We start from the raw sequence: 27688 nt of genomic DNA, 5'->3' as shown, positions 1-27688 counted from the left end.
CCCATCCGGGGATGGGGATTCAATCACCTCCCTGGGCAGCCAGTGCTTGGTAATCCTTTCTGTGAAGAAATTTTTCCTAATCAAAACCTCCCCTGGTGCAGCTTGAGGCCATTCCTCCTGGTCTTATCACCTATCACTTGGGAGAAGAGACCAACACCCACCTCCGTGCAACCTCCTTTCAGGCAGTTGTAGAGAGCCATAAGGTCTCCCCTCAGCCTTCTCTTCTCCAAGCTCAACAAACCCAGCTCCCTCAGCTGATCTTGTTTTCCAGCCCTTCACCAGTTTCATTGCTCTTCTCTAGACGCGCTCCAGGACCTCAATATCTTTCTTATAGCAAGGGGCCCAGAACTGCACACAGTACTCAAGTTGTGGCGTCACCAGTGCAGAGTACAGGGGGAGAAGCACTTCCCTGGTTCTGCTTACGTACACAAATGTGCACATAAAAATCAGTGGATAATCATGATGGGTCAACTGGACAGGTTTTTTTTTTTCCAAACCTATGTTAAACAGAGAAAGAGGAAAATCAAATTCATTTAGCAATACCCAAGTTCCTTTTTCAGGCAAAACATTTACTCACTTCAAAAAGACTCTCAGATTAAGGAAGGAGCTGGTTGCTTCTGAATGCACCTTAATGAAGTGTTTGCTCTAACCATCCCCGCTCAGTAAGTTTGAGCTGATTTCTTTGGTTTAGACATGATAATAAAATATCAGTCCCTCCTCTTTGGAATTAGTTTTGTTTTTTTGCTTTTGTTCTCAGAAAGGGAAAACAAAATATATTTCTATAAATAACATTACTAGAGAATGTTTAACACATATGCTGCTTGTGTTTCTAGATAAACGTTTGTCTATAAAAAGTCTATGTGAAAGGAGGTGAGAAAAAAACCAGGAATGTGTGTGCATGCTTGAAACAGCCCGCACACCTTCATACCAGGCTTGTGTGAGTAAGAAAGGTGCAACTGAGTTCTTATGACATTCTTCTATATTCCACAGGGACACAGCTCTCCCCTATTCAAGCACGTCTACTTGAGCATCTTCTCCCAGCCATGCTGCCCTTGCTGCAACCTTTTGTCTTTCACTCGCCTTTCTTTCCTTTATCTCTGTTCTATAACCATTATCTCCATCAGCATAACTCCTTAAGATACACCTAGACATCATTTCGCCAATGAATGCATTTCACACAACATTAGTCATATTGTACTGTGGATAATTTTTATGATATTGCTGTGCCTCTCCCTGGTACATTGTTACAGTTTAATTTGTACATATTCTGCTGCTGATGTAGCGTCACTCAGCTGTAACCAGAGAGAGCGTGATGGGTCTGGGTTATTGCAACACATTTTCCCCTAAATAAAGGGGAAATAAAAAGAGAGAGACTTTTTCTTAAGAGTAAGTCTATTTGCTTTCTAGGATTAGTTAGCTGTGGATAGACCTGCAGGGTTGGTGAAGAACTAGATCTCAACTTCGCCCAGCAGAAAGGATCCAGGTTCAGGGTTACATCCAGGCCAATTGCATAAATAAGCACATGCTACAAATTTGTGTTTTGAACCAATATTTCACAAAGTTCAGGGTAACAGTTCTTCAGACCATTTCTAGCTACTAGTCTTCACCAGACCTGCTAATAGCAGCTATCTGCTTCTCTTCCAAATGATGATACCCATTTTGTGGTTAGAGTTTAATGCTATAGATCAGTTTTCAGCCCCAGGCATCAGTTTTACATTTAGATACACAGAACAGCACTGCTAAAGGCTCTCAATCGTTTTCAGTATTCAACAACCAATATCACTATCTACACAAAGAACTGGCCATGCTATTTTCAGTGCTTCTGCTCAGTGAGCAAGTTTCCCATATGGAAATGTTTTGCAAAAATAAGGGATTACTTGGAAAGACACTGGGCTAACCCTGCTGAGTATCTGCTTTTCTTCTTCTTAGTTCTACAGCGTGGAACGTTACTGCTGGTATTTTGGACAGTGACCATAAGGTCATAAGACTGAGTGAGAGACTGAGATTCTCTCGGCTCTTTGTTTACCTCTGGAAGACAAAACAATTAATATTTTCATGTAATAAACAAGAGGTTTAATTATTTAAAAATACTAATTTATTTTTAAAGAAGCTAAGTTTGTCCCATATATTTGAACACTGACTGACAGAATATATTCCCTTGAGTAATGACATCCCCCTCTTGTTTCTAGCCAATCATAGTGGTAATTTTTTTTCCCCCCTATTGATTTCAATCTAAGACTTATAAAAATATTTCTTGCTCTACAGATTTACTCCTCCAAGTTGAGTACATTAAGCAGACGTGACTGGCTTATATTGCACCATAACTAGAGTTACTTGGCTCTGAGGATAAAATAATCTGAGTTGCTAAAGAAGAGCTAATCTCCTGGGCTGAGATCCCCGAAAGCATTATGGTACTTTGAAGGTCTTTATTGTCTATCTTCCTGAGCTGTTATGAAAGTCGTGTTGTTGCAGGCCAGTGCAAGGAGTGCCCTCTGCTCTATTTCAGATTCCAACTCTGAAAGAGCAACTCAGTATCTTAAGTCTCTACCATTTCCTTTAAAAAACAAGGATCCTTTTCATCTTCTCTGAGAACCAGTCACAATACTTGAACACATTTAACACGTTTTGTATGCCTCGCTCCTGTAATAGAGGCAGAAGCGAGGAGAAGCTACAGGGGAACCATCTTCTACTTTTATTCCTTCTCAGATCCTCTAGTCTTATTCATTCAGAAAAACTGCCCTGAGAGGAGGGGAAACACAGTCATCTTCTGAGTCTTCCCCAAATTTCTCACATCAGCTGCTCTGTCAAACAGCTATTTAGAAAGGGATTTAAAGGGGACACAGAAACAAAGCTTTGTAACTACATCACCAGCTTGCGTAAGGCTTAATACACCACTATGACACCTCTGGTTTGAGCCATTTATATTGGGGCGATAGTCACCTCAGTCGCATTCGTCTAGATTCATTTATATATTTGCCCAGACAGACTTTGCAAAATACTCTGTTTATTCCTACATTATAATTGAAGGAGCTATTTAATGAACTGTAATATCAGTTAAGACCAGAAAAGTTTTGGTGCGAGACAGCAGGTAAGCTAGAGCTAAGAGGCAGGCATATACACTAAACATAAGGTTAAAAGGTATAAACAATGATTTTGCAGACTTATACGGGTTTCAGGACGGAACCTGAGATATTCTAGAATATAACGAGTAATTCTAGAATACAGCAGATTGATGCCGTGAAGAAAATTACCTGACATTATCCTACATTACACTGAGAAAACTGTATTGTAAAGTTAAAAGTCTCAAATTCTATCTATGGGGAGATGATTGAAAGAAAACAGTTTGCGCAGATGTAAATGACTAATCCACTTCACACTAGAAAGTTGATTCGTAGCCATAATATTATTCACGCTATGCTTATAGAAACCTGTCGTGTTAGTACTTTCACACAACTAGAGCATATATTCTTGACATATTGATATACATGTGGCTTTTCTGAACAATGGTGCCACCTGGGAGACCAAGTCAGTGATCTTCCTGCTCCCTACGGAGTCCTAGGTAGGTGGTCCCCTGCCTTATTATAAGTGGAGACCAAGAAACGATGCCAGATATTAGAAGTTTCTCCCCAATGCTTACGGTATTTTTCCACTCAAGAATGAACCCAGGCCATGCAAAACCGAAGGTGTTAAAATGTCCATAAACACTTGGCCCATGTAGAAGTTCTTATCATGCTTTCTCCTGTGAATCAATCCTTTCAATTAAGGGAGTTGAGGGATATAATGATGTTTTTATTTGCAATTACAGCTTTAAATTAGGATCAACAGAGGCAGCTACAGCCCTACCATACCAACAGTTCTGAGAGGTTCATAGGTTTTGAGAGAACACGCTTCTGAAATAAACCAATCCATTTGCTATTAAAAATATAATAATAAAATGTCATAAGAAAAAAACTTAGACCTTAATACAAGAAAAAGACTCAAGGAATCTTATTATTTGGGTTTTCTTTTGTTCTTAGGCATCAAGCCAGCAAGGCTGCCTTCCCTATGATTGCCCCCCCTATGGACTTTCCATGGTCACATCTGGAATAAAGTGGATGGGCACTAGGCCTGGTCAAAGCAGATCCTGTTAGAAGAGAAAAGGAAAATACACATCTATTTAGTTACCATCCTCTATTTCTGACTTCATGTTTAATGTGAAGCTTGTGTCATGGACAAGTTTTGTTTGTGTTTTTTATGATCGATTCTTCCGAGAAAGGATACTATGTACCAAAAAATGCAATGTTTCCAGTTTGCATAAACTGTGACTATAAAACCCTAAAAGGTCATTACCAAAATTGAAATCTTAATATATTTCTTACTAGGGAGTCAGGGTTGTTTACCTTATTTTTTAAGTAACCACTCAAAAAAAAAGTCACGAGCTTGTGTCAAACCAGATCTTTTCTGAGAACGAAATTACAACAAAAGAACCTATTTCATTAGTTTCACATTTCATAGCATATTTCATGGTTGTTGTACAAGTTGGGGTAATATCTGCCATGATTTATAGAGGAACAGTGCTGTAAGAAGCCTCCCTTCTAATTATAACTAGTTATGAGGTACATCACTCATATCAGACTGAAATTTACTTCCATCTCAAACATGATCTTTTTTGCCTGTTTATTATCATGAGCTGGCCACAGAAATGCTGATAAAGAGATTACAGAAAATGTTATTAACTTAAACCCTTCCCTGTTGCAGTTCTGTCTTGTAATACAGACTTATTTTGAGTCTTTGTTTACACGTTGTGATGTGTCAGACAGTAAATGCTATCTCTCTTATGGAAAGTTGTGCAATGAAAGCCATTCCTATTCCACGTGCTACATTAAGCAGAAAGGCTGACTTTGATAGAATTTGCAAAAGAAACTATAAATCCAATGATTCCCTCCACTCTCATGGGCAGTGTATGCAAGGGCTTCACACATATAGTAAATGTTTCATTTGAATGCAAAACATGCTAGAATTTGTCCTGAAAAGCACTTACACTTTAAAAAATGTACCATAATTCTAAGAATAATGCCTGACATATATTCTGGCTGATTTCAAATTCATATATTTTAAATGATCTATATACCCTAAGCTGTGCATTTTATACAACAGAATGATAACCATTACCATTCCACTCCATCTAATCCACTGATGGTCTTGATTTATTGGCTAGTCATGTGCACTGCCCCTCCTGAAATTCATGCTGTAATTTTAATTTTTCTTGTTGCTGCTGCTATCTGGATGCAGTGCTTGCCATGAAGATACCATAGTCCTACTCACCCTGTAAGCATAATTGATGCTATTGAAGATAATGATTTAGTGTATCACCCATCTCCAGTACAGCTTGCTATTACGTGACTTGTTCTTGCAGGTATCTGATTTGTATCATAGATGAACTGCCTCGATTGCTGTTTTGCCATAGAATAATAGTTTCCGGGTTTCCACTGACATACTAAGTCTCTCTTGATCACTCAGGTGATCAGTCAACACACAAGTTAATTATGGGTGAAGGGGTGTCTGAAGCTCAAAGATCAAAAGATACACAAAAGGTCTTCTCCAAGTCGTTACTCACCTTCTTAAGCATCAGGCAGTCAGTTCAGATTTCCATTTCCCACACTGTCCCTAAATAAAGTGCTATAACAGTAGGAAACCTGAATTAGAGCAGCAAAAGACACAAATTAAACTCCTGATTTCTCCAAAAAAAGTAAAAAAAAAAATCCTTCTGAACACATTTGCCTGCAGGGAGAAAACAGGTGTACTTTCATTTACTTCTTGCTAAATTTATTTATTTATTCATTTACAGTAGCTGTTTGGAGACGAAAAACCTGTCAATTTGCCACAAGGGTCTCAGTTGCATCCCTGGTAAGAGTTCTTGATATTTATCTGACATCGCAAGAAAATGCTTTCAAATATTACCATTCTCTCTACTCCCATGCACAAAGAATAGAATTCACTAGCAAAATTAGGAACTACTGGACAAAACCACTAGAAGACCACTCAAAATGTAAAGAAAAGCAGTTCTCCCCAGATCTTTATTTCCATATATTGACAATTCTGAAACTCAAAAGCATGTATTAACTTTACCATCAGCTAATTACAATTACTGTCCTGAATCACTTGCATGAGACTCACTGCTTGCACGATACCGCATCCTATGCTCCCCTGGGGAAGGGGTGTCACAGCAGCAGAGCCTCCCTCCTGCTCCAAGACACCAAGAGCCCAATACAACTTGTTGGATAAATCCATTAAACAGATGGGACTTACAACAGTAAAGAGGTTGTGGTTCTGTGCTGCAGTCAAAGGGTTATGCTTTTCGTGGGTAGAGAAAAACTCCATGACAGTAATGGGTTGTCCTCACTGGAGGGTTGGCTATCAGCTTGATAGCTGCACCACTGAACTAACCTATATTTGTCCACCAAAACTGATTTCACTATCTGTGTGGTTTTCATGTTACTAGATTAAAGGAGACGTAGACCTTTGAGGCATATTACCCTTTTATTTCCTAAAATAATATCATTATTGCTGCACCCAAAGTCACCCTGCGTTTATTTTTAAGGCAAAAGGAACTGAATCACCAAATTGCAGATTTGAAGAGATACTACATAAGGTCAAATAACAAAGAACTTTGGTACAAGTATAACTCGGTGCACACGATTCCACATATGTTTTCTTCCATATGCAAATAAATGCTACAGATGCACAACCCACTTGCACGTATCTGCACATGCCAAAGGGATTTACACATGTTAATACTTGGAAAGCAAAGTGAGAATGTATAGAAAATGGCATGCACAAAGTACATTCATCCATGTGCACATCCCTCTGGAGGCATCACTACTTGGATGTATTCCTAAGCGGAAAAGCAGTTAAAAAATTGATATGTCACCCTTTGTCCAAAACCTAATGATTACAGGCTGTTAATTACACCACATCTGTTGGAACCTTCAGCAAATAAATTGTTGACCTGATCTATTAGTTCTAATACCAGTAGAAATTACAAGTAGCGTCTTAAAGTCACATTTAGGCAAAAGTGGCTGCAGAAGCAAACCATGCCATTTGCCCCTACCCTGCAATTTCCCCACGCAAGCACCTATTGGGACAAAACGGCTATAATCATCTTGGCTGAATGTTACTTTCTGCAGATGGAGAGAGAGCAGTGAGAGAATATAAAGACTCACACAGCGTAAGGAAAAGAGCATAAAAAATACACATTTAAAATGTAATTTACAATTAGTCCCCAAGTAGCTCTGAAATACCGTAAGCCACGTATTGCCTTTGCTTTTAGCCAAGTTTCCACAGCCTGGTATTCACCGAGAGCTTTTGAATGCCCAGCCAATAGGTGTATGGCAGGCACTGCTAGGGGTCATCTTAGCACAGCTACACCTTCAATTTAGGCTGTAGTTGTGGCATCTCTACGCCTGGTGTGAAATCCATATAGATTTGCTAAATTCCCATGCTTCTTAAGGCACTTTAACGCTAGTACAACTTCACAGAGCTGCCGATCTGCTCATGCATCGGGCAGCAGATCTCTATCCTGTGTCGCACAGAGCTCTGAACCACAGCCTTGCTTTTTCCCCACCTTCCATACTCTACAAGCACTACCTAGTGTTATTATTGCTATGGTTTCTCCGAGATAACAATTCAGCTTTCAAGCAAAGAACAGATATTTTTTCTTTCCTTTTTGTTTTCAACAGCTGGCCAAGCAAATAATGTAAGATCTGAAAGTCAAGTTGGATCCCTTCTTCCTTGGCTTTGTCAAACCAGTAACAACATTTCCCCAGAGCAAATGGCAACTGCCTGGTGTCAACTGGAACAGAATTGCCACCCTTTTCTTTGTAATAGAAATAAGAGCCTTTACATCTCATTATTATTACTATGGGACCTTGAGCATTAGTTAGCTGCTCTTTTTATAACGCTTTAGCCAGCCTGCTTATTCACCAGAAACCAAATAATCACTCAGGCTGAAGTTTATGAAACTTCTGGGATTCACAAACGTGTTTCATGAATTTCTGGCAGTTGTCTGAATGTTCACAAATAATGTGATGCCAGTAATCAGAACAAGTCAAAACCTGACACTTCTATTCATAAATCAGGAGATGTTTTATTTTTACTGCTTGAACAGTTCTGTTCCCAAGCACGACTGGATTTGAACCACCAACCTGGGGGTGAAAGGATCTTTATTTAATGTATTTGTTTAGGTTTATACAAAATATATAAAAAAAAAAAGTCTATCCAGGACTCTAGCCACCTTTGCCATATAGTAAAAAACACAGGCCAATTCACACAGACAAAAATCAACTCAGTAACTTTCAAAAGCCAAAGAAGGCACAAAAAAAGCCTCTGTCCAGAGACCTCAAATCTTTCTATATAAACTGAAATCTTTTACATACAGTATTTCTCTCTTCTCCAGAGCCTGGGACATAAGATGTGTCCCTCAGGTCAACAGAATTGGATTCTCCCAGGCTGGAGTGGAAAAAGAGCATTCAGCTATGCTCCTGACAAGAAGATGTATCCAGTATTCTCTCTTTTAAACTGAGAGGACTTCAGCCAAAATGCCTCTATGGTTTGCAGCTGCAGTGGTATCACTAGGGAGACAGAGCAATCTATTAAGCAAAGAGGATCCAAGATCCAAGACTTTATGCCAAGAATCTATTTCAGCCTCCCCCACAAGTTCAGAGACACAGTGTAGGTCCTAGAGCACCACTGTTAAGTGTCGATGGTGAAAAGTCCTAGTCATCACTCCACACACACGGACAGCACTCTGCAGACCCATGTCCCACCACCGCCCGACGTTCCCTTCCACATGCTGCACGTGCGCCCCAGCCATCCCCGCGGACCCAAGCTCATCTTCCATTCTTATACATTACAAAGTATTTGCATTCAACCAGTTCCTCCTTCCATTGTTAGAAAATAGTACATTTATGACTCCAAAAATAGGACAGGGAAGAGAAAACCAACCTATTGGCTTTGAAGTACAAAACAAAACAAATCACTACTAGGATTTTCTACAGCAAGGTAGAAGGGCTCTGCAAAGCAAGTTCAGTTCTGCTGCTGGCACGGTCTCTTCGGGTGCCACCAAGAGCACTATTCACTGTCCCACTCAGCCCCCGTCTTCCCTTTCCATCTCCTGTTGGGCACAGGCAGATGTGGGGATGGAAGGGTGAACGTGGGATGCATATTTCTATAAAAGTGGCTTTTCTCCTCCTGTAGTCACAATACACGAGACAGCTTGGTCTCTTAGAGACAATCCCAGGTCTGTCATAAAAAATCCCTTCCAAAGTAAACAGAACAGTAATTGAGGATCAGCTCTTTGGAATGCTGTAGAAAGGAAGTGCCCCTAAGAAAGGTTGCAAGGGATTGTCAGTCTCTGACACGCTGTAGGTTACATTTTCCAAACCCTCTATGCAAACATGAAACACCACGTCCATTTATTTTCAGTAGAGGCTGATGATGTTAGGAAAGGTTTGCATTTAAAACACTGAGTTGAGGTTTCTCTTGGGCAAGAAGTGCCAGTAGGAAACAGGCTGAGCAAAGAGCAGCAATCCCAAACCCATTCATCCACTCTACCTCTCAGCAAGGCATGCATCACATCAGCAGCTGCCAGTGGTTAGGGGAGGCTGCACACAGGAAAATGAACTCTCTCCCTGAGTTTCTGCTCTACACAGAGTGGATCTGGGTAAGGAGCAGAATCCATTACAACCAGGCACGTAGTGCACAGTCAAACTTCCTCCCCTTCATAAGCTTCTAAGAAGCAATCTGACCAGATTTTCTCCTGGATAGCTCAACATTTAAACCAGGAGATTAACCAAAAGCACCTTCCAATTGAAATGACACCTTGCTTGTCTTCTGACAAATACCACTTCAATAATATCTTTTACAGCTCCATTGTTGCAATATGAAGCCCTAAGGAGAACTGGTTTCTACAACACGTTGCCATTACACTGTAGCCAAAGCTGAAGGTAACTGCAAACCTCTGCAAAATACAGCAGAGATCTATTAAATGCATAACTTCACTGGCACCAAAATGTTATTCTTTTAGCAGTTCTAATTCTTCCCTGGGATTCTGATGAAGTGTGCTCCGCTGTGTTATGAAATACACTACGTTTTGATGTGATACACAGAAAACGTCTTTGTTTCACGCAGCTTATCTTTCATCGTGTCACTTCTCTATTTGGTTTCTTTTCCGTGCACTGGAAGAGTGTTATTGTGACAGATACACTGCTTTACCAGGGGGCTTTGCTATGTGACCTGCAGTGCCAGAGTGAGGACCAGATCTTCCCCGAAACACAGGCTGGATAGTTTAATAAAACATAAAAGAATATGGAACAAATAAAGAACTACAAAAAGTAATCAGCAACACTCCAATCTAAGTGGGCTGCATAGGTATTTTGTAGCCTGAAACACAGGCCTTCCATAAAATCCTGAAAACTAAGATGTTATTTGCTGTACAACGTTCATTCTTCCATTTATACACACTTACCAGAGTAAACATGAGCGCTTAAGTCAGGGAATACCACCAGCATGTCCATTTTGCTAGGAAGAGGCAATGTCATAACAAAACACGAAGCAATCTCATCAGCCTGGAGTACGGCCCCTCTCATAACCATCACTCTTGTAATTTCTTCCAGATCCTTCAGAAACAGGAACGTGTTGCATATAAAGTTGCTTGGCAGAGATGGTGCTAGCATAGCACCCCAGGTGCAACGATTCAATTTTCTGCATCGTTGTGAACTTCTGCAAACACCTGACAGGATGAAGTCCCATGAGATACTTGCTCCGATAGCTCACCACCGCTGCAGTCAGTGTGGGGAACTAGTCCAGCAAAGATCTAACAAGAGCTGGGTGGTAAAGAGAGACTTCCCTCTTTTGGCAGGAGTGAACAATTAGAGCAGCTCAGCCACCTTGTGCAATATGCCCTTTGGGTGCCTTCACTGAAGGAGAAGACGTGCCTAATCCCTAACTCTTTATGCATCTTTCTTTCCAGCAGTAGTGTTTAGAGCTGCCCATGTCACCACTTGAGCTGGGCTGCACACCAAGCTCACACCTAGCCCTGCCTGGACTCCACAAAACAGGCTTTCATATACCTAAATCCCTTGTAGGACCTGTGAGAGAATGCCAAGCACTCCTAGGTGGGGCTGCTCCTCCCAAGGCAGGCTGCCTGGGCCTCTTTCCAGGCCAAACCACACCACGTAGATGCCTCTGCCACTTTGCTGAATTACTCAGGAGCTCCAGCAGAAGCTACACTTCTCAACCAGAGAGATTTGAATAAACATCTCCCACGTCCCAGAACGATTCTCTAACTCCCTGGCTACCCACTTTGCTTGGAGGTGTTCTCCACTCCTTTTGTCAAAGCCCAGCTACTTCATAGAAAGAGTTCAAGTTCCACTGAGTGAATAGGAAGAGGAAACACTGTGATTTCATCTTTCATCTTACGACCACAATGCTCACTCAGGGATTTCTGCTACTGTCCTGTGAGCTGTTTCCACATAATATCATGTGAAAGATGGGAGCCATTCTTAAGAAAGATAATGTCACAACTTTTGTACTTTCCAGCTTGAGCAAAGTCAGGTTAGCTTAGATTTCTTTGCAACATCACAAAGGAAGGATTTCAGACTAACTACACAAGTTAGAATATATAGATACAATTTTTTTTTTCCTGGAAGAGACAAGATTTGACCTTGTACTCAAATCGGGTAAACCTGAGTAACTGATTGAGGTCCAAACCCATGCAAGTGCCTATGGCAAGGAGAGAGGTATGTTACAAGCTTTCTCCCCACAATCCTCAGCAGAGTGGACTTGCCATGCCCGCTTTTGGTCTTCAGATTCATTACAGCCAGGCAGGAAAAGATGTCTCATATGCACACAGTGCTTATCCTGCTGATCAATAAGCTTCCTTCCTGCCTGATAACCAAACCACTTATAATATTAACAGTGTTATTTAAGATGTGTGGAAATTTTGTCTGATCCAAGCAAACCAGAAATATCTCGACCTAGATACTGAGAACAAAACAATGTTGAGTAAACTTCAGGGTTGCCAGTTAATCTATCATGGCACTTGACATTTTATTGAAGAATCGGAGCAAAACTATTTTACTCAAAATGTTCGTACACTGGAATATTTATTCGGTGGATGTGTGAGAAAAATCTGACACTTCTCCTCTCTCAATTTAGACTGAAAAGGGGTGCATTTTATAGTCTATTTAAAAGCTACACAAGTTGCCTACGAGGCCTTTTCAACGACTGCAGATAGGAAGAATAATTACAAGACTAATTTATACTTTCTTCTGAGGAAAAAAGGAGTGTGATGAAAGAGCAAAAGAAGAACACAAAGAGCATTTCCATCATGTTACAAGAGTGCAAGCTGGAGATCCACACTATAAAAAGTCATCACTTTTGCAGAACTGTTTGAGAAACATTTTTAGAGGCACTATCAAACTGTTTCTCCTTTTGGCTTTAAGTTACCCTGGGTACATGCAGGGCCTCTGAAAAGCAAGGTCTTATCTTCTTCAATGTCTGTACCAAAATTCATAACAGTTTTTACTAAAAGGTGTGCCTACATAACTTATCTAACATTGTCTCACCTTTGCAACTGGATGTGAGCGTCTAAACTTCTGTCTGGGAGCTGGAGCCACACTGAATCTCACAGTCTAATCTAGCAGATTTCTACTTATTTCCCTTGTCCATGCAGATTGCGATGCTTACCTGTACATATTTCAGTAGGTGGAGCATTTTAAGTATTTACCTACCTGGAAGACAGAGTGCTTAACAAAAGGTAGAAAAGGAAAGGACTTTCAGAAAAGATCAAATACATCATAAGCTTGGCAGACACTGTAGCCCTGAAACAGCAGTTTGAAACTTGCACCATAACAAATCTTCTCCTATACATTATCTCACAGGAAACAACACATGATAAATTCTTAGCACAATGTGATTCCCCTCCTTCCACCTCCTCCCCACTTCAGAAAGATTTAACATCTAATTCAGCTTTTGACGAGCTGCTTCATCACTGCGGGAATGCTGTTGATCTCTGTCGGAACCCTGCGGCCTTGGACAGAACAAACTGAAAGGGGAAAAAAAAAAATTTGGCCGTCTGTAATGATAAATAAATACACTACAGGATACAACTCTGGGGAATGGAGGCTGACACTGACTGAGCACCATGACCTCCACACAACTGCCAAGTCTCAACCGCTTAACAAAAGTCAACTTTTGTTTGCTTCTCTCTCTCCAATGACAATTTCTTAAAGTGCAAACGCAGGAGAGAAAAGAAAAAAAAAATTCAACCATAAAAGATAAAGGAGAACTCCAAAACTCTCCTCATCTTCTGCCCAGAGGCACTTTGGTTTTGACGGAATAGTATTTTATTTCTTTGGTCTCCTGCAAACTGGGGGGGCCCAGTCCATACTGCATCAGTGGCAGTGGGCAGAGAAGGTGTGCCACAGAGAAGACTCAAATCTCTTTATAAAACAACATTCCATTAGGAGGTTTCTGCCTTCAGGCCAGTTCTTGGCTCCAATTTCATTTTCTGTTTACTTAAATCCACTCATAAAATCCAATATGTATGGCAGACTCTGGGTCTTCACATTGATGGCAACAATGACAAAATATAGAGGCAGCAATGGGTTACCCCATCAGGTACTCCACCTCCTTAGCCTTGGAAGCCACTTGTGTCAACTTAACTCCTAGATTCTCCTTTCCAATATCTGATTCCCATTTCTCTTGAATCGTATCAGAAAGGTGATACCTTCTACCAACCCTTTTCATTTTACAGATGCACAAAATGATAAATAAAATGTCACAACAAAGTCAATCAAGTTGAAAGCCAGGTATGGACTACAAACGTCAAGACTTGTGTCTGCATTTTGTTTACCATAACATATTATTCCATTAGCTCCATGTGGATCATGGGAACCACAGAGGATTCAGATTGATCAAATAAGTTCATGGTCAGGACCTGAGGACCTCACCAGCGTGGTGCCAATCAGCCTCGTTAGCCTGTTGAGCCATTAATTCTCACACACAAAGCTAAGGTAGCTACACCATTCCTGAAGCTCTCCAGTATTTCTTCCCAACACACCCTGACACAGTGCAGATGCTCCAGCTCACTCAGAGCTGTCCTGGGGATACGTAGTACAACCTGTTTCAAGTATTTCTTCTGCTTTCTCTTCTTCCCTAAGAAACATCTCCTTCCTGCTCACCACCAGACTCGCTGCTGCCCACACCAGGCTCTATCTTCACAGCTCTCAGCCTGCAGATTGTTTAACCCAACTAGTCAACAACACACCTATTTAATCCACTCCGCTCACTGTTACTACTATTAAAACACTTTATATTTTCAAACGTTCTGTGACTACTTATGCTTCATAATATCCTTCTTGTTTCCCCTTCCTCTCGCCTGCCCTTTGTATACAAAGGAAAAGTGAATAAGAGAGGCCTCAAGTACCTCAAACAGTGGAAGACTCATGATTCAATCCTTTTATCTTTTCTCTTTGGTTTACATCTTTAATTTCTGAAGCTATCCTGTTTCAATTTTTTTCTTCTTATTTTTTTTAGATTTAGAAGGTTTGAATGGTTCTCCTTTGGCTAAAAGAAGCAGGATCTTTTTAACATGTCTCCTTACATTTGAATACTCATTGCTTTGAAATTGCCCTCAGAGTAATTGGAGAAAAATAGTTTTCTTCAGCTTGGTCAATTCTGTTCTGCTTATTCCATGTTAATTATATCCTTATTGTAGTGTAGTTGTTTCCTGCAAGACAAAGTTGTGTGCATTACAGTCCCTGTTAGCAAACTGCTCCTTGACGTGCCACAAGGATTAGAGGTACAGATACATTTCCATAAAATCAGGCAGGATTTCTAAGTGGTACACAAGAATTCTCCAAACCATCACCACTGAGCTCATGCCTTGACCTGACCACCAGAAAAAAACAGACACTTTCTAGGATAGAGTGAATAAAGAAAAAAAAATGGGAAATAAATGCAAAATCCCTTTTCCAAGGTGTGATTTCCATGTCTTTCACTTAAGTCAAATACAATGCTAACCAAAAAGTATGACAAAATAAATCCCAAACCAAACAAAGAGAAGCTCTACCTTGCAGCCAGCTTCAACACAACACGGGGTCCTCTACCTCAGTCAAAATCTTTTAATGTGAGTTCCTCCGTTTAGAAACCAATGTTGCCTCCACTGTACTCCACAACCCACCCATCACAAGCAAGAGCAGAGGGTATCTACTGTGATCTGTGCCTCTCGCTGAGAGGAAATGCGAAGTTTCTATAGAAGCAAAAGGATGGTGTGTGGAAACCAGACCACCTGGGCATACGGGTGGACTGCAGTGCAGTCTACTTTGCTGGCATGCCTTCACTCTTGCTAGAGCAGATATCCTACACGTCCATGCTCTGCATGTGAGCTTAAACAAAAGAGCTGATAAGGAGTACTTGTCTGTCAGCAGTATCTGAAGCCCACGGCTCTTCAAGAGTATTTGGGTTTACTTGGCGGGTCACGCTGACTCCTTGTGAACCATTTATCATCACAAAAAACTTCAGAGGTTGGCACTGTGCCAGTGTCTTGTCTTCTCTTCCCTCCCCCCACCTCCTTCTCCCCTCCTGGGTGTTGATGCTACATCAAAACAAACCTTCAGTTTACATAGCAACAGAACACTTTTATATAACCTCTGCATGAGAATGCTGCACAAACCATTGGACAACCACACGGAACAAATTGGGTATTTCCAGGATACTTTGCTGGTTTCTGTCAAAAACACCCTTGATAACTATAAAAAAGGAAGGGGATCTTTGCACATGGGCCAACTTGAAATGCATCTTGGCACCAACGACATCAGGGGATTAGTGCACCTATCGGTTCCATGCTCTAAATTTTGTCATTTCCTCTTACTTGGAATCAAATTGGAAGTCTGAAGCATCTGAGCAAATTTGTGCATAACGTAATTGAACGCAAAACAATGCTGTCGTCGAGGTTTTAATAAGACAAAGACTGACATTTATATTTTGGTGGACACTGAAAACTCCCATTGCTATCTGAAACAGGCATATCTGTACGGACTGTGTGCTTACACAGTTATGAAACAACTAGGTCATCTTAACTTCATTTTCCTCATCCTCTCACAAAAAGTTAGTACTTTCAATAAGGTCACAATAAATATGTTACTTCAAATCTTTCATAGCGTGCTCACCATTGTGTTAATCCCATATTCAAGGCATTCCACTAGTTCCAAGGATCACAAAAGACCTTTATTCCCCTCTTGATGTGTAAACTGACTCTGAGGATATTTGTCCTTTCCCCTGATTTACTGAAGACTGCCCTAACCAGAAAGAGGGCACCAGGAAGGGCACATCAGGGGCTGCAGTGACATTAGAGCCACTGGTTATTGTTTGGTGTTACCTTACTTGTATACATAGAATTCAATGCATAACAAGATTTTACATTAAGAAGAAAAAAACAAAAACCAAAAAACAAACTTTCTCCAAGCCATATTGATAGCCATAACTGAAGAAATTTTGCCTGCACCATCAGCATCCTAGGATTACCTGGGAATTTCAGCAAGTTACCTGCATTTCTGAGACCTTAGGACACAGATGATGACTTTGATTTCCCCTGCTCTCTTCCCCAAGTGTATTGCAGCATTTTGGTCTTTTTCATTAAGCCTTAAATAAGTCTTTGGAAAATGTTTTGTGACAAGTAGGCAGTATGAGAAATATATTCTGTGTACCTTTTCAGACTGAACATCTCTGGTGTGATTGCTTGCGGTTGTGGTTTAATGCACCGGTCCAGTGCTCCTACACCATTTGGGAAAGATAATAGTTAAGGTGTATCTATCTATCTAGGTTATTATACGGTACACATCACTAATGGACAATTTATGCAGCAGTTAGAAAGCAGTTAATATGAGACAAAAATTATGGACTAACTTTTTAGCTTTAGAGAAACTCTTCTACACATAATTTTCGAGATTGTAATGATAAAAATGTTACAACATCTTAACTACACATTCTTTCTGCATTTGTCTCTTCTTCAGCTTGTTCCCTTCTTCATGCTCACTCCTTAATTGCTTGCAACTAATTAGACAGACTAAATTCAGACTCTTTTTACAGGGTTATTTTCAACTCAAATATATTTACTTACCTTATTCATAGCACATACAGACCTATCACCAAACTCAAAGGGTCAGGACACTGCAAAAAAATAACTGGAAACAAACAGCAGACTGGGGAAATGCAGCATTTCCCAGTACAACCACCAAAGCTTATCTTTGGCAGCACAGCCCCCACTGTAAAGCCATAAGTAGGCTTGCACGGAGGAATTAGGAGATGATTCTTGTGATTATTTCAGTGTACAGCACATTACTTTTAAAATAAATGTAAGAAAGTATCACTTAAATGACTTTTTAATGGAACTATTACTACAAGAAAAGGACAGCCCAGAGAGCTTATAGCACCTAGAACAAAGGCTGCGTGCCAGAGTAGGAGAGAGGTGGTCTATACGTGACCTTACTCAGTCCACAAAAATCTGATACTCCATTGTCACCAGGAAAGCAGGAATTTTGCTGTCTTCCCATTTTCCCCTCTCCTAGGTGCACAACTCCAACCCTAACTTTTTTTTCTGAGCTATCTGAGCTCACTGACTCAGGAGCCAGTGGTTAACTAGCCCAAACCAAACTTTTCTAGGGAATCTATTCCACCTTTCTGCAACAGCAAACATCAGATCAGCATTTCTTCAATAATGGTACTGTACATCCACGACCCTGAAGTGGAGTCTAAAGGAAAGTCAGTGGAAAGGCAAATCAGGTTTGGACTCATTGCAGGATCAAGACCAGCCAGGACAAGCTGGACTCCACATTCTCGTGGAGAGCTGAAAGTTAGTACAGAAATATTTAGGTAATAATTCACTGTAGCCCTTCTCTGTGCACCAAGAGAAATGAGCAGGACACTTTTGCAGCAGCCCAAAAGATCTGCCCTCACGTAAACCCTCATATACAGCATGTTGGACTTTCACACAGAAAATTGTTTAAACATGTCCCCTAGTCTCAAACTGGCTCAAAAAAAATCAAAGCCTTTAGTTTTGCTGTCCCAGAAACACTCAGGACTTCATATGGGCTTCAGCTTTTCAGACTTTATTCTAATGCCTTTCAGATTCAGTGAAGCTGAGCCATACAGGATTTTTACAAAGTGTTAATGGGCTGCAGTGACTCTATATAATTCAGCACCGGCTGGTGAGTTATCACACCCCATTGTCACTTCATTAGTTGGCAGCCTGGGAGAACACAGGTGCCTCCTCTGTGAAGTTACTCACAGGGCCAAGAGCCCAGGAAAGCACCTGCCAGCAGCTGCCCATCCTGAGTCCATATGGAGAAACCTCAAGACACTGTAATATTTGGATCTCAAGAGGGAATTTGTCTGATTTTCCACAGCTGCTTGTACAGTAGTAGCCCCATCAACTACTTTGCCAAATCTGCTTCCACGCATTTCTTGTCTCAAGATTTCAACAGACTGGTCATACTTTTCCTTCTGGGAACAAACCTAGGGAGCCTTTTGGGGAACCCTTAGTTTCTTGTTTTGTAGCAATAAGGGTGAACACAACCAGTGTATCTGAAAGGTTAAACACATCAGCTGTTTCAGGTACATAATAAGAGCAGTGCAGAGAGAGACACATCTAGGGGAAAATTCAAAGCCATAAGAAAGGTTCTAAGAATCAGCGTGAATACATCTCTAAAATGTGAAAATAAGGGAAACCAAATGTATGCATCCAACTTGGTGAAGCTCCATTGGCAACCAATTATGCCCCAAGCCTTATTTTCAAAAGTGAGTGCATGTAATGGTGTGTGCAAAAATGAACAATCAATAGTATCGCTCATCTATATGACTTACCATGATGGCATTTTGCAGCCATGGTAACTGTGCACCCACCTGAGGAACCACATGAACAGATATGTGGATATGTATCCATTGGGCGAGTTCCCACCTGACATCCTGAAAATATCTTTTTTTTCAAGTAACTTTGAATGGCAAAGCCATGTTCTACAGAAGATCCTTCATAGCAGGAAAGTGGTTTGAGTGCATTGCATATACATAAATACACAGACATATCCATAGGTAAACAAAAGAATATGACTTAGTCTATTGTATTAGTGGTGACAGCAAGGAAGAAGCATCAAGAAAATACCTTCAACGTGCTGCTACGACATACAGGATCAGTGAGTGCACTGCTGTGCCTCTAACTCATCGTGTGCGCATATATATATATATATATATATATACACACACAAGTAGATATGCATCGAGGCCAAATGGTGACGCTTAAACTCCCGATATGCTCCAGACAAGGGGAGAAACAGTGCAGTGCGTGAACATCCACGCCAAGCTAGTGCTAACAAGGGCAAGGGCAAACAATCATGTACACAACTTTCCTACAAAGCATGAGAATCCATCAGTGCTTCGGTCTAATTAAATGAGTCAGAAGGCAACTTTTGGAGAGTGAAGAAACCTCTTACTCCATTCTGTATTAAAATAGTTCTAAAAACCATTCAGAAGGCAGAGATTTGCTTCTTTGTCTTTTCTTTAGAGGAGGTCCTGTTCTCATTTCCAATAAGGAAGAAATGGTGGCCAGTCCCAGCTACCGCTATTTTTGGAATGCCCAAATCTCTATTAAAAGAAGCCCACAGGTACAATACGAAGGTGAAATTGCTCATTGAAGTGATGCAGTTGAATGAGGAATTCCAGCCACAGCTCAGATGCTTTTTTCTTTTTTCTCTCCTCCTGGAGCAAACCAGGAGAAAAGCAAGAAAGAACAAGATAAATATTTACTTACTGGGTCTACAAATGCTCATTTTCTCTATGTAATTGAAACCCTTTGTTTCATACTCAACTAAGAAAGGAGTAAGTCCTGCAGGATACTTCCAGCCCCAGCACTGCTGTTCTCGCATTGACCGTTCTGAGGAGAAAGCCGCACACTGGAAGAGCAAACTGGGAAGAGTCCAAAGAGAGATGCAGCATGCTGGGTGGGTGTCGAGACCATCAGAGGTGTTGAAAAAGGATTGAAAATTGCTGCTGTCTGCCTTGCAGCACAGATTTTGCAGTCTGTTCTGCAACACACACAGTTTCTGTCTTTGTGCATTGCAAAAACACATACTTGGCTGCCCTTGATGCTGTTGGGGTCAGTCGGCTCCTCTAGGGTTTTGTCTGCCGCCTGTTACTTTTAAGAACAGTGCATGGCATCTCCTGTTAGATAAGTCCTAACACAGAAAAACAAGGCTCTTTTTAGCCAGTTTAACCATTGCACGAAGCCTAAATACATCAGAGAAGACATTCTACAGCCTCTACGTTCATTACCAATTAATTATTGAAAGGATATCTATTGAGTTTTAATATGTATAAAAGTAAAGACAATTCCAGTTGCCACGCAACTGGCTGAGAACCATGTAAACATAAATGCAGTAGCTTCACTTTCACGAATAATCTGGTGTATCTGGAGATAAGGTTCAGCAGAGCCACCGCACATCAGAGCAGAGGAGTAGCACTAAAAGGGCAGGGGAACTAACCATTTGCTAGCTGGGACCCCACATTTTAGGCATTAATTTGATTATCAGTCTAAAGAAAAGGCTGAGGACCTTGCATCTGTGGACTAAGGTATAGCTGTTCGGACCCCGAAATTGTATCCTACAGATCGCCTTGGAATATTCATATAAGATGCAATCAAGAGAGATCTTATTGACAATCAGATGTAGCTCAGCATGCAGCCTGATAAGACTGTAATTATAGAGAGGAAAAAAATGACAAAACACGTATGTGATCCTTCCAGCTGATCTCTATTGTTTCACGCAGACACTATTCATCTCTGTTTAGTTGAGCTTAAAGTACGGGTGGTTCCACTAAGCACCAGAGATTCTAGTACATACCCAGAATACAACTGCACTTTCTCCTTCAAGAAATTTGTTAAAAAGATGAACTTCAGAAAACCAAAAAGGTTTGCGAATCCAGGCCAAATATGGGAACTGTTATTGTAAATAAGAAAATACTTTAAAATTTTAAAAGATACCTAATTCAACAAAACATTTTTATTTCAGAAAAACTACATTATGAGTTGACAAAAATAATATTTTTTTTTACTTTATTTTTTCAATTTTCCTTGGAATAAACCTTGTTTTGGTTTGGTAATAAGAAACAAAACAAAAAAACAAAACACAAAATAATTATTTGCCAAGTGCATAGACCAAACAACATAAAAACACCAAAAATAACTCCTAGATTTAGAAACAGCAAGTAAACACATTGTTTCAATTCTATTCCAACTCTTTCTCAAAAAAAAATTTTCTTCTAGCCTAAACAACCTGATTTAGATGTTAGCAAGCCCAAGTCCTGCCTTAATATCTAATTTACAACCTTCTGAGCCTGTTTATTTTCCCTGCTGTACTGCTGCAAAGGCTGCAGTGTGCTTTACTCACACTGAAGACCTGCACTCTCCAGATGATGCAATTGTTATTCTTTTTACCTGTTTCCCAAAGTTTTCTCTTCCACCACCCTTTCTTTTTGCTGCCGACAGACCAACCAGGCAGCAAACTCCTACAATTCTTAGGTTGTAGTTTATATCACAGGAGTGAGGACTTGAACCAAATTTGTGTGATTGATGGGTTTAGCTGGTATACATTTTTTTTTAATTAGAGTTTTGTTGTTGCTGCTTTTTTATACCTGCCTGCAATTTATAAGAGGAGGCAGTATGGTCTCAAACACAGCTAATATTATTCCTTAATCCACTCACAGAAATGTTTGGCATTTAACTTTATAATAAAAGGTATCAATTAGGAACTGTCAATGTTTTCAGTCGTGATATCTAATTACTGTAACTTGCTATAGGCTATCTTGTTAAATTCTAGTTGAATGACTAAGTATTCCTGACAAGTTTAATGCATTATTAAAGGTGTAATTACTTGGTTATTGCTCGTGTAATTCTGAGTTAATTACATGACATGTAAATTCATCATTTTTATGTTTATTGAACTTTGGTAAATTCACTTTTAGCTACTGCTTGATATTTACATCATGACTCCCTCTTCCTCTCATTTTAAACTTAAAGGAGAACGGTGTTGCATTTTCTCAGCACAGCAGGATAAACCAGGGAGAGGGAAGGGACTATGACCCTAACAAGTCTGATTTTCCCATTGGTTTTCCATTTTCCTACGCTTTCCTTGCTTGCTACCATTTAAGCAGATCATTATTCAGTAGACTTGTCCAATTTTCAATAAATTAAGCTACAAGTTTTTAAAAGAGCTGAAGTGAAATTGTGACCCTATTGGAATCAATGGCAAAGATCTCATTGTCTCAAGTAGAGACAGAATTTTACCCTTGGGAATCCTTGTTCTGGAAGCAGAGAGCAAACTACCTAACGGCTCTGGGATAGAGGATTTTATCAATGTTGGCATCAGTAGGCAGATGCCAAAGGGATGTCTCCATGAGTCACTCACTGGAGTTTCCACTCACAACATTCAGAACGAATGTATAAATAAACAATGCATTTGAAATTCCCTTCTACTACTTTGTTCCCTCCTATATAACACTTTTCATTCCAGCCTTGATCGGTAAATGTGGTCTCTTGTGTTCCATCAAGTACACACCATAGTCCTTTGCTCCCCAGGGCCCACGCTGTGCTGACCCACAGCAGGTGGAAAAAGTGAATGCTCTCCACGCCACAGCTACTAAATGAAAACCTCGACAAGCTCAAGTGCCATCATTACACAGTCAGTGAAACTGAGGTTATAAATCTTGCTTCATTCCCATTTGGAAGAAGGATCTTCAATTAAGCAAAAATTGATTTTCTAATGATTTTTTTTTTTTTTTTTGGCTCATGATTGGTGGATTGTTTGAAACTGTTCCAGCCCAACGACATACAGGGAGAACAATTAAACACGGATTGTAGTTGACAGCAGGACTGATTTTAAGTCAGTGAATGCAATTTAGCCCTTTGATTTTTGGCAAGAGGTGCACCTCACAACAATTATGAATGAAGAAAATATTATTCTAGCTAAACATCGCAACTATTAAGCCAGTCAGAAACAAAGAGGAAATGTAATAGGGAATTGAGAAGCTGTTCCTGATCTTATGGGATCCTTCACTACTCTGCACTGAATGCAACACTGACGTTAGTGCACTTTCCAGCTAGGTGAATTACTTGAGTAGTTAGTAACCGCTGCGACATTAGCAGAGGTTTGAATAAGTCGAGAGACCGGATATCACCTTGTCATTGTTGATAATGATTCTTACAAAATTAAGGGCTCACAATCAAAGTTCTCAAAGCATATTTAACGTTGATGCAAATAACTCCAAACTGATTGATTCAAAGCCCACTGAGCTTAGTTGAAGATTTCCCATTAATTTCAAAGCCTTCTGCATCAAACATTAAGGTACGGTTCTTCTAAAAACTCATACTTTTTGATGTGCATGGAGAACAACCCGAATAGGATTAAAATTCTATTAGACGTGACCTAAACTAATAAATTAAACCTTATTCTATAATGATGCATTGATAGACACTAAATGTGCCTTCCAAACTCTCTAGATATAGTTCTGATCCTACCCATTTTGTTAATGAAGTATAATTAAAATTGAGATTCTTACGGCTGAAAGACCACATGGATTATAATTATCCATATCGTGTTCATGTTCAGTGGTACTCACCTCTCAGACCAGAATGCAACCGTGATGGGAATGATAGAAGCATAAGATAAAAGACATTGTTCCCTAAAAAGTTACAATATCATCGTCAAAGCAACAGCCAAAACTAGACAAAACAATTCACAGTGCAAAGCAACTCAGAGACAACATCATTACCTGTCAAGGATAAATTGATATATTCGCCATTTAATCCTAACTGTAACTTTGTGGGCATCCCAGCCTTGAACAAAACCATTGGAGCACAACCAATGCTTCTGAGCCAACCCGTACTACAGGCCACAGTGTTTTTTCAAAGCTGGACCACGGTATGTCTCCAGCTTAATCTAGTTTTATCTTTTTCATCAGGTGATGTTGGCCAGGACAATCTAAACCTTGCTAGAATGAGCCAGTAGAAGTAAGCACAATGTTTTCTTGAAGCAATCAAAGTAAATCCCATTTACTATCAGTCTAATAAGGAAAGTTTGGGGATTTTCAGCTTGCATTTCCTAGTATGTTAATTTCATCATTGCCCACATATTATTCTGCTTGATCTGACCTGAATCTGACTTATTGCATTTCCCAAACTACTTTTCACTCAGCGGTTAATTAAAAGATTTGGTCCCTGACACACTGCTTACAGCCCTTATTGGCACCCATTAGCCCAGCTAGACTAATTCTCCTGAAAAGCAAGCCTCCTTATATTCCCAGGGTCAAAAGTTCACAGCCAATTCCCTAAATCTTTAAGATTCGCTATTAGTTCATTATTTGAACCTACTCTGCTGTAAGAGGCTGTATTCAAATGTAGGCATAAAAAGTCATTCAAGAAAGCTGCTCAAACAAATTCAGCACTTGTCAGTCCACTCTCAGTGCAACATCGAGACTGTACAGCACAGGAGATACAAAATCAAGTTTGTTTAAAGCTTCATTTGTACATTTGTTCAATGTACAACCAACAAAGGAAGAAAATGTATGCTCAAATTTACGCCAAGATATTAATATATATATCATGCCTCAAAATTACCTCAGCAGTTTATTTTCCTGTGCGCACACACGGAGCATAGCACGGCCTTTCAGGCACATACAGGACTAAAATCCATATGTAGACATCAATATCACACTGAAAGCAACAGCACCAGCATCCTGATAGTTCCGTTTAAATAAAACGAAGTAAAAATTCAAGACCAAACTTCAACTGAGACTGTAAACAAATACACATGCTTGCTCACACACGCTCAACCACACTGTCACACACACACACGTGTACTCTTATGGGCACACCGAAATTCACCTCATTTTAGAGATAAAAGATAAATCACAAAATTTAGATTTCTATCTAAGCTGTAGAGCCCCCAAAGCCCTGGGAAATCTGTCTCCCAGTCTTTAGTTCAAGCCCATCTTTACTGTACTGAGATAAAGCCAGAAACAAAGTCTGCTTGGGTAGGTGTGTGGGAAGAGAAAAAGACAAAGTTTAATTATTAAAACTATGCGGCTGTGCAGGCATCCTACTTAAGTTAAGAGGAGTTGTCATTAAACTCAACCTTTCCCCCTTGAACCTGGTGTCTGGAATAGCTCAGACACCAACGACGACCTTATGTATTTCTTTTAATTATTCTGAAGTAACCTCCTCCAGCTCACTACAAGCCCTCAGCTACTTCAAGCAAAGACATTCTAATGATTTCGATTAAATCTTGGCCTCTCCCCAGCAGAGCACAAATTAAAAGCATTACTAGGAGGATACAAGCTTCAGCGCTTGGAAGTGTTATATAAAGAATAGGGAAAGCTGCCAAGAACTTGTTGTCATTTCATATGCAGTGGGGGATGATTAACCCCTTAGTGGCTTTTCACAAACTGGGAAGATCACATGTCAGTCTCCCACAGGGTTTTCTCCTCATGACTATCCCCCATGTTACACTTCAAACTCTTTTTTATCTTGGTATCTGGAGAAAATGCTTCTTCCTATGAAGCACTGTCATATTCAGGCTCTAAAATCAGCTGTGTTATACTGACATAATATAGAAAAAAAGTGGTCTAACTGGACTCAACTCTACTTGCATTCCAGAGGTCTTCTAATCTGTCCTATACATGGCTGCATTTTACACATTATTTTCATTTTCACATACATGTTACCTCAGTAGAAATCTGTGACTGCACAGTTTGAGCACAGCTTTGCTGACATCCATCACTTCAGCTGAAGGATCAACTCCATCAGCTGGTGGCAGCAGCAAATTGTTACCCTCTGGTGGCCAAGCCTCCAAGAGGGGTAACAATACACGTTTGCCTAATGTAACATCCATCACACTACGTTATGTCTCCCCTACTGTCAACTTTAGAAATGTTATGTCCAATCTGTGAACAAGGGGTTTGGGTTTGTTTTCTTTTTTTTACATGAAATTGTGTGGATCAACGCAAAAATCTTTCTTTCGTAAAGCAGCCCTATACATTATTTATTTTAACAGCACATTCAGCTGATAATTATTCCAAAAATACACAAATTGGGGTAACCAAGAGAAATGCCTGAAATGAACAAAAATCTTACCTAAAACAATTGTTTCAAATTTGGTAAGTGTGCGAGAGTGAGAACTACACAAACTAGGTCTAGATCCTGGTATCATTATAAGCAAAAGAGACTTCCATGTTTAGACTCTCTCTGTTATTTTTTTCCCCCCATTTCTATATTGTTAAAATGTAAATAATGAATCTAAATAATCAAAAAGCATTTTCAGAACTTTGTATAAAAAAATTAAGAGGTAGATACAAGACCAAATGACCCCTAAGAAGGAATAGTTTTCAAATCAGTCGTCAAAAGCTGCTTTCTGCAAGTTTCTGTATCCTAAAACAAAATAAGCCTACAAATCCCGACTCTTATCCTTCGCATGTGGCCATCGTACTGATGCAAATGAAAAACACTATGAGATCAGCACCATCCGACCATAGTAATTGAATACCTGGGTGCCAGGCAGCATCCGTTCTGTCTTCCATGGTGCTAAACCAGCCCAACAGTCACGCCACAGGACTTCATGCACGATGCGCATCAGAGAGTCAATGTTAATTAGCTTCCAATAAAAATCTGTGGGGGAAAAAAAAATGCTACATTCACGCTTTTAGTCTTGTATGGAAAAACAACGAAAGAACAAAAGCATCCCAGCAAAACTTCATAGAATAGATTTAGAAAATATATTTTGAAACACGGTTGGGATGAGACACTGTCCTTGGAGGCGGTGCGGGGGGAGCTGACGCAGCTTTGTGATGCCTTATTCTCCAGATTTATACAAACGAAATCAAGGAAGCACTAAACCAGCAGGGGATTATTATCTCTAGAGATAAGTACAGACAGTTTCATTTTAAAAGCAATCAGCATCATCATCGCTGTGTTTTCCATTTCTTGAAACATAAGGTTGTGATGGAATATCCACCTCCTTCCAGAAATCAAAGCAACTTTCTCCCTAAAGAAAATTCTCTGTAAAAAGAACCAATTCACTTCATTTGCTCAAATTTCAGATGTCATTGGGCTCAGCCCGTGCTTCCCCTGTGCCTGCATCTCACCAATATTACTATTTCTGGGCAACAGTAAAATACATTGGCTGCATCTTCACTTCACGGTTAAGGACATAATTTCCCAAATATGTCTCTGATGGCAATGCCAACTCAAACACCAACGAAGTCTGAGTGGCTGGGCAAGGGAAGAGCACCGATACAAAACCCAATTGCTCTAGTCAAGCTGGTTTTCACCCTGCCAATGCCAGCAGCCAGCCTGGCCCAGTGGCAGGAGTGGCATTGGGGTGAGTGTCAAAAAAGCTCACCATAGCAGCACCTCAAACCCTATTAATCAAATGTTTTCTGGTTTGATTGAAGGCTGCTAGGACTTCTCATGGTTTTTAGGGAAAGCTGATGTTCATCATTGCCCCGATCATGTAGAAGAGAGCTTAGACCTACAGTGTTATTAAACCAGACTTCGCTCAGCCAAGTGGGTGAAGATTTCTTTCACCATTCTTTCCTTTGCTATCGAAGA

At 40.2% G+C, this 27688-nt stretch overlaps 1 long non-coding RNA gene across 3 annotated transcripts in view; it reads right to left on the bottom strand.

Moving 5' to 3' along the window:
- Positions 1-26739, bottom strand: part of LOC128853856 (uncharacterized) — a 119555-nt gene extending 92816 nt beyond the window's left edge. For 2 of the 3 annotated variants that reach the window (XR_008452658.1, XR_008452657.1), the window contains exon 1: positions 10505-10639. This is a non-coding gene — a long non-coding RNA (uncharacterized LOC128853856). Of the gene's footprint in view, positions 1-10504; positions 10640-26624 lie in introns of those variants that run through there. The other variant, XR_008452660.1, reaches the window with a different exon arrangement.
- Between the last annotated feature and the right edge of the window lie 949 nt (positions 26740-27688).

Source organism: Cuculus canorus, chromosome 16 (assembly GCF_017976375.1).
Source record: "Cuculus canorus isolate bCucCan1 chromosome 16, bCucCan1.pri, whole genome shotgun sequence".
Lineage (NCBI taxonomy): Eukaryota > Metazoa > Chordata > Aves > Cuculiformes > Cuculidae > Cuculus > Cuculus canorus.
Note: the sequence above shows the minus strand (reverse complement) of the source record. Positions and strands in the feature narration are given on the sequence as shown.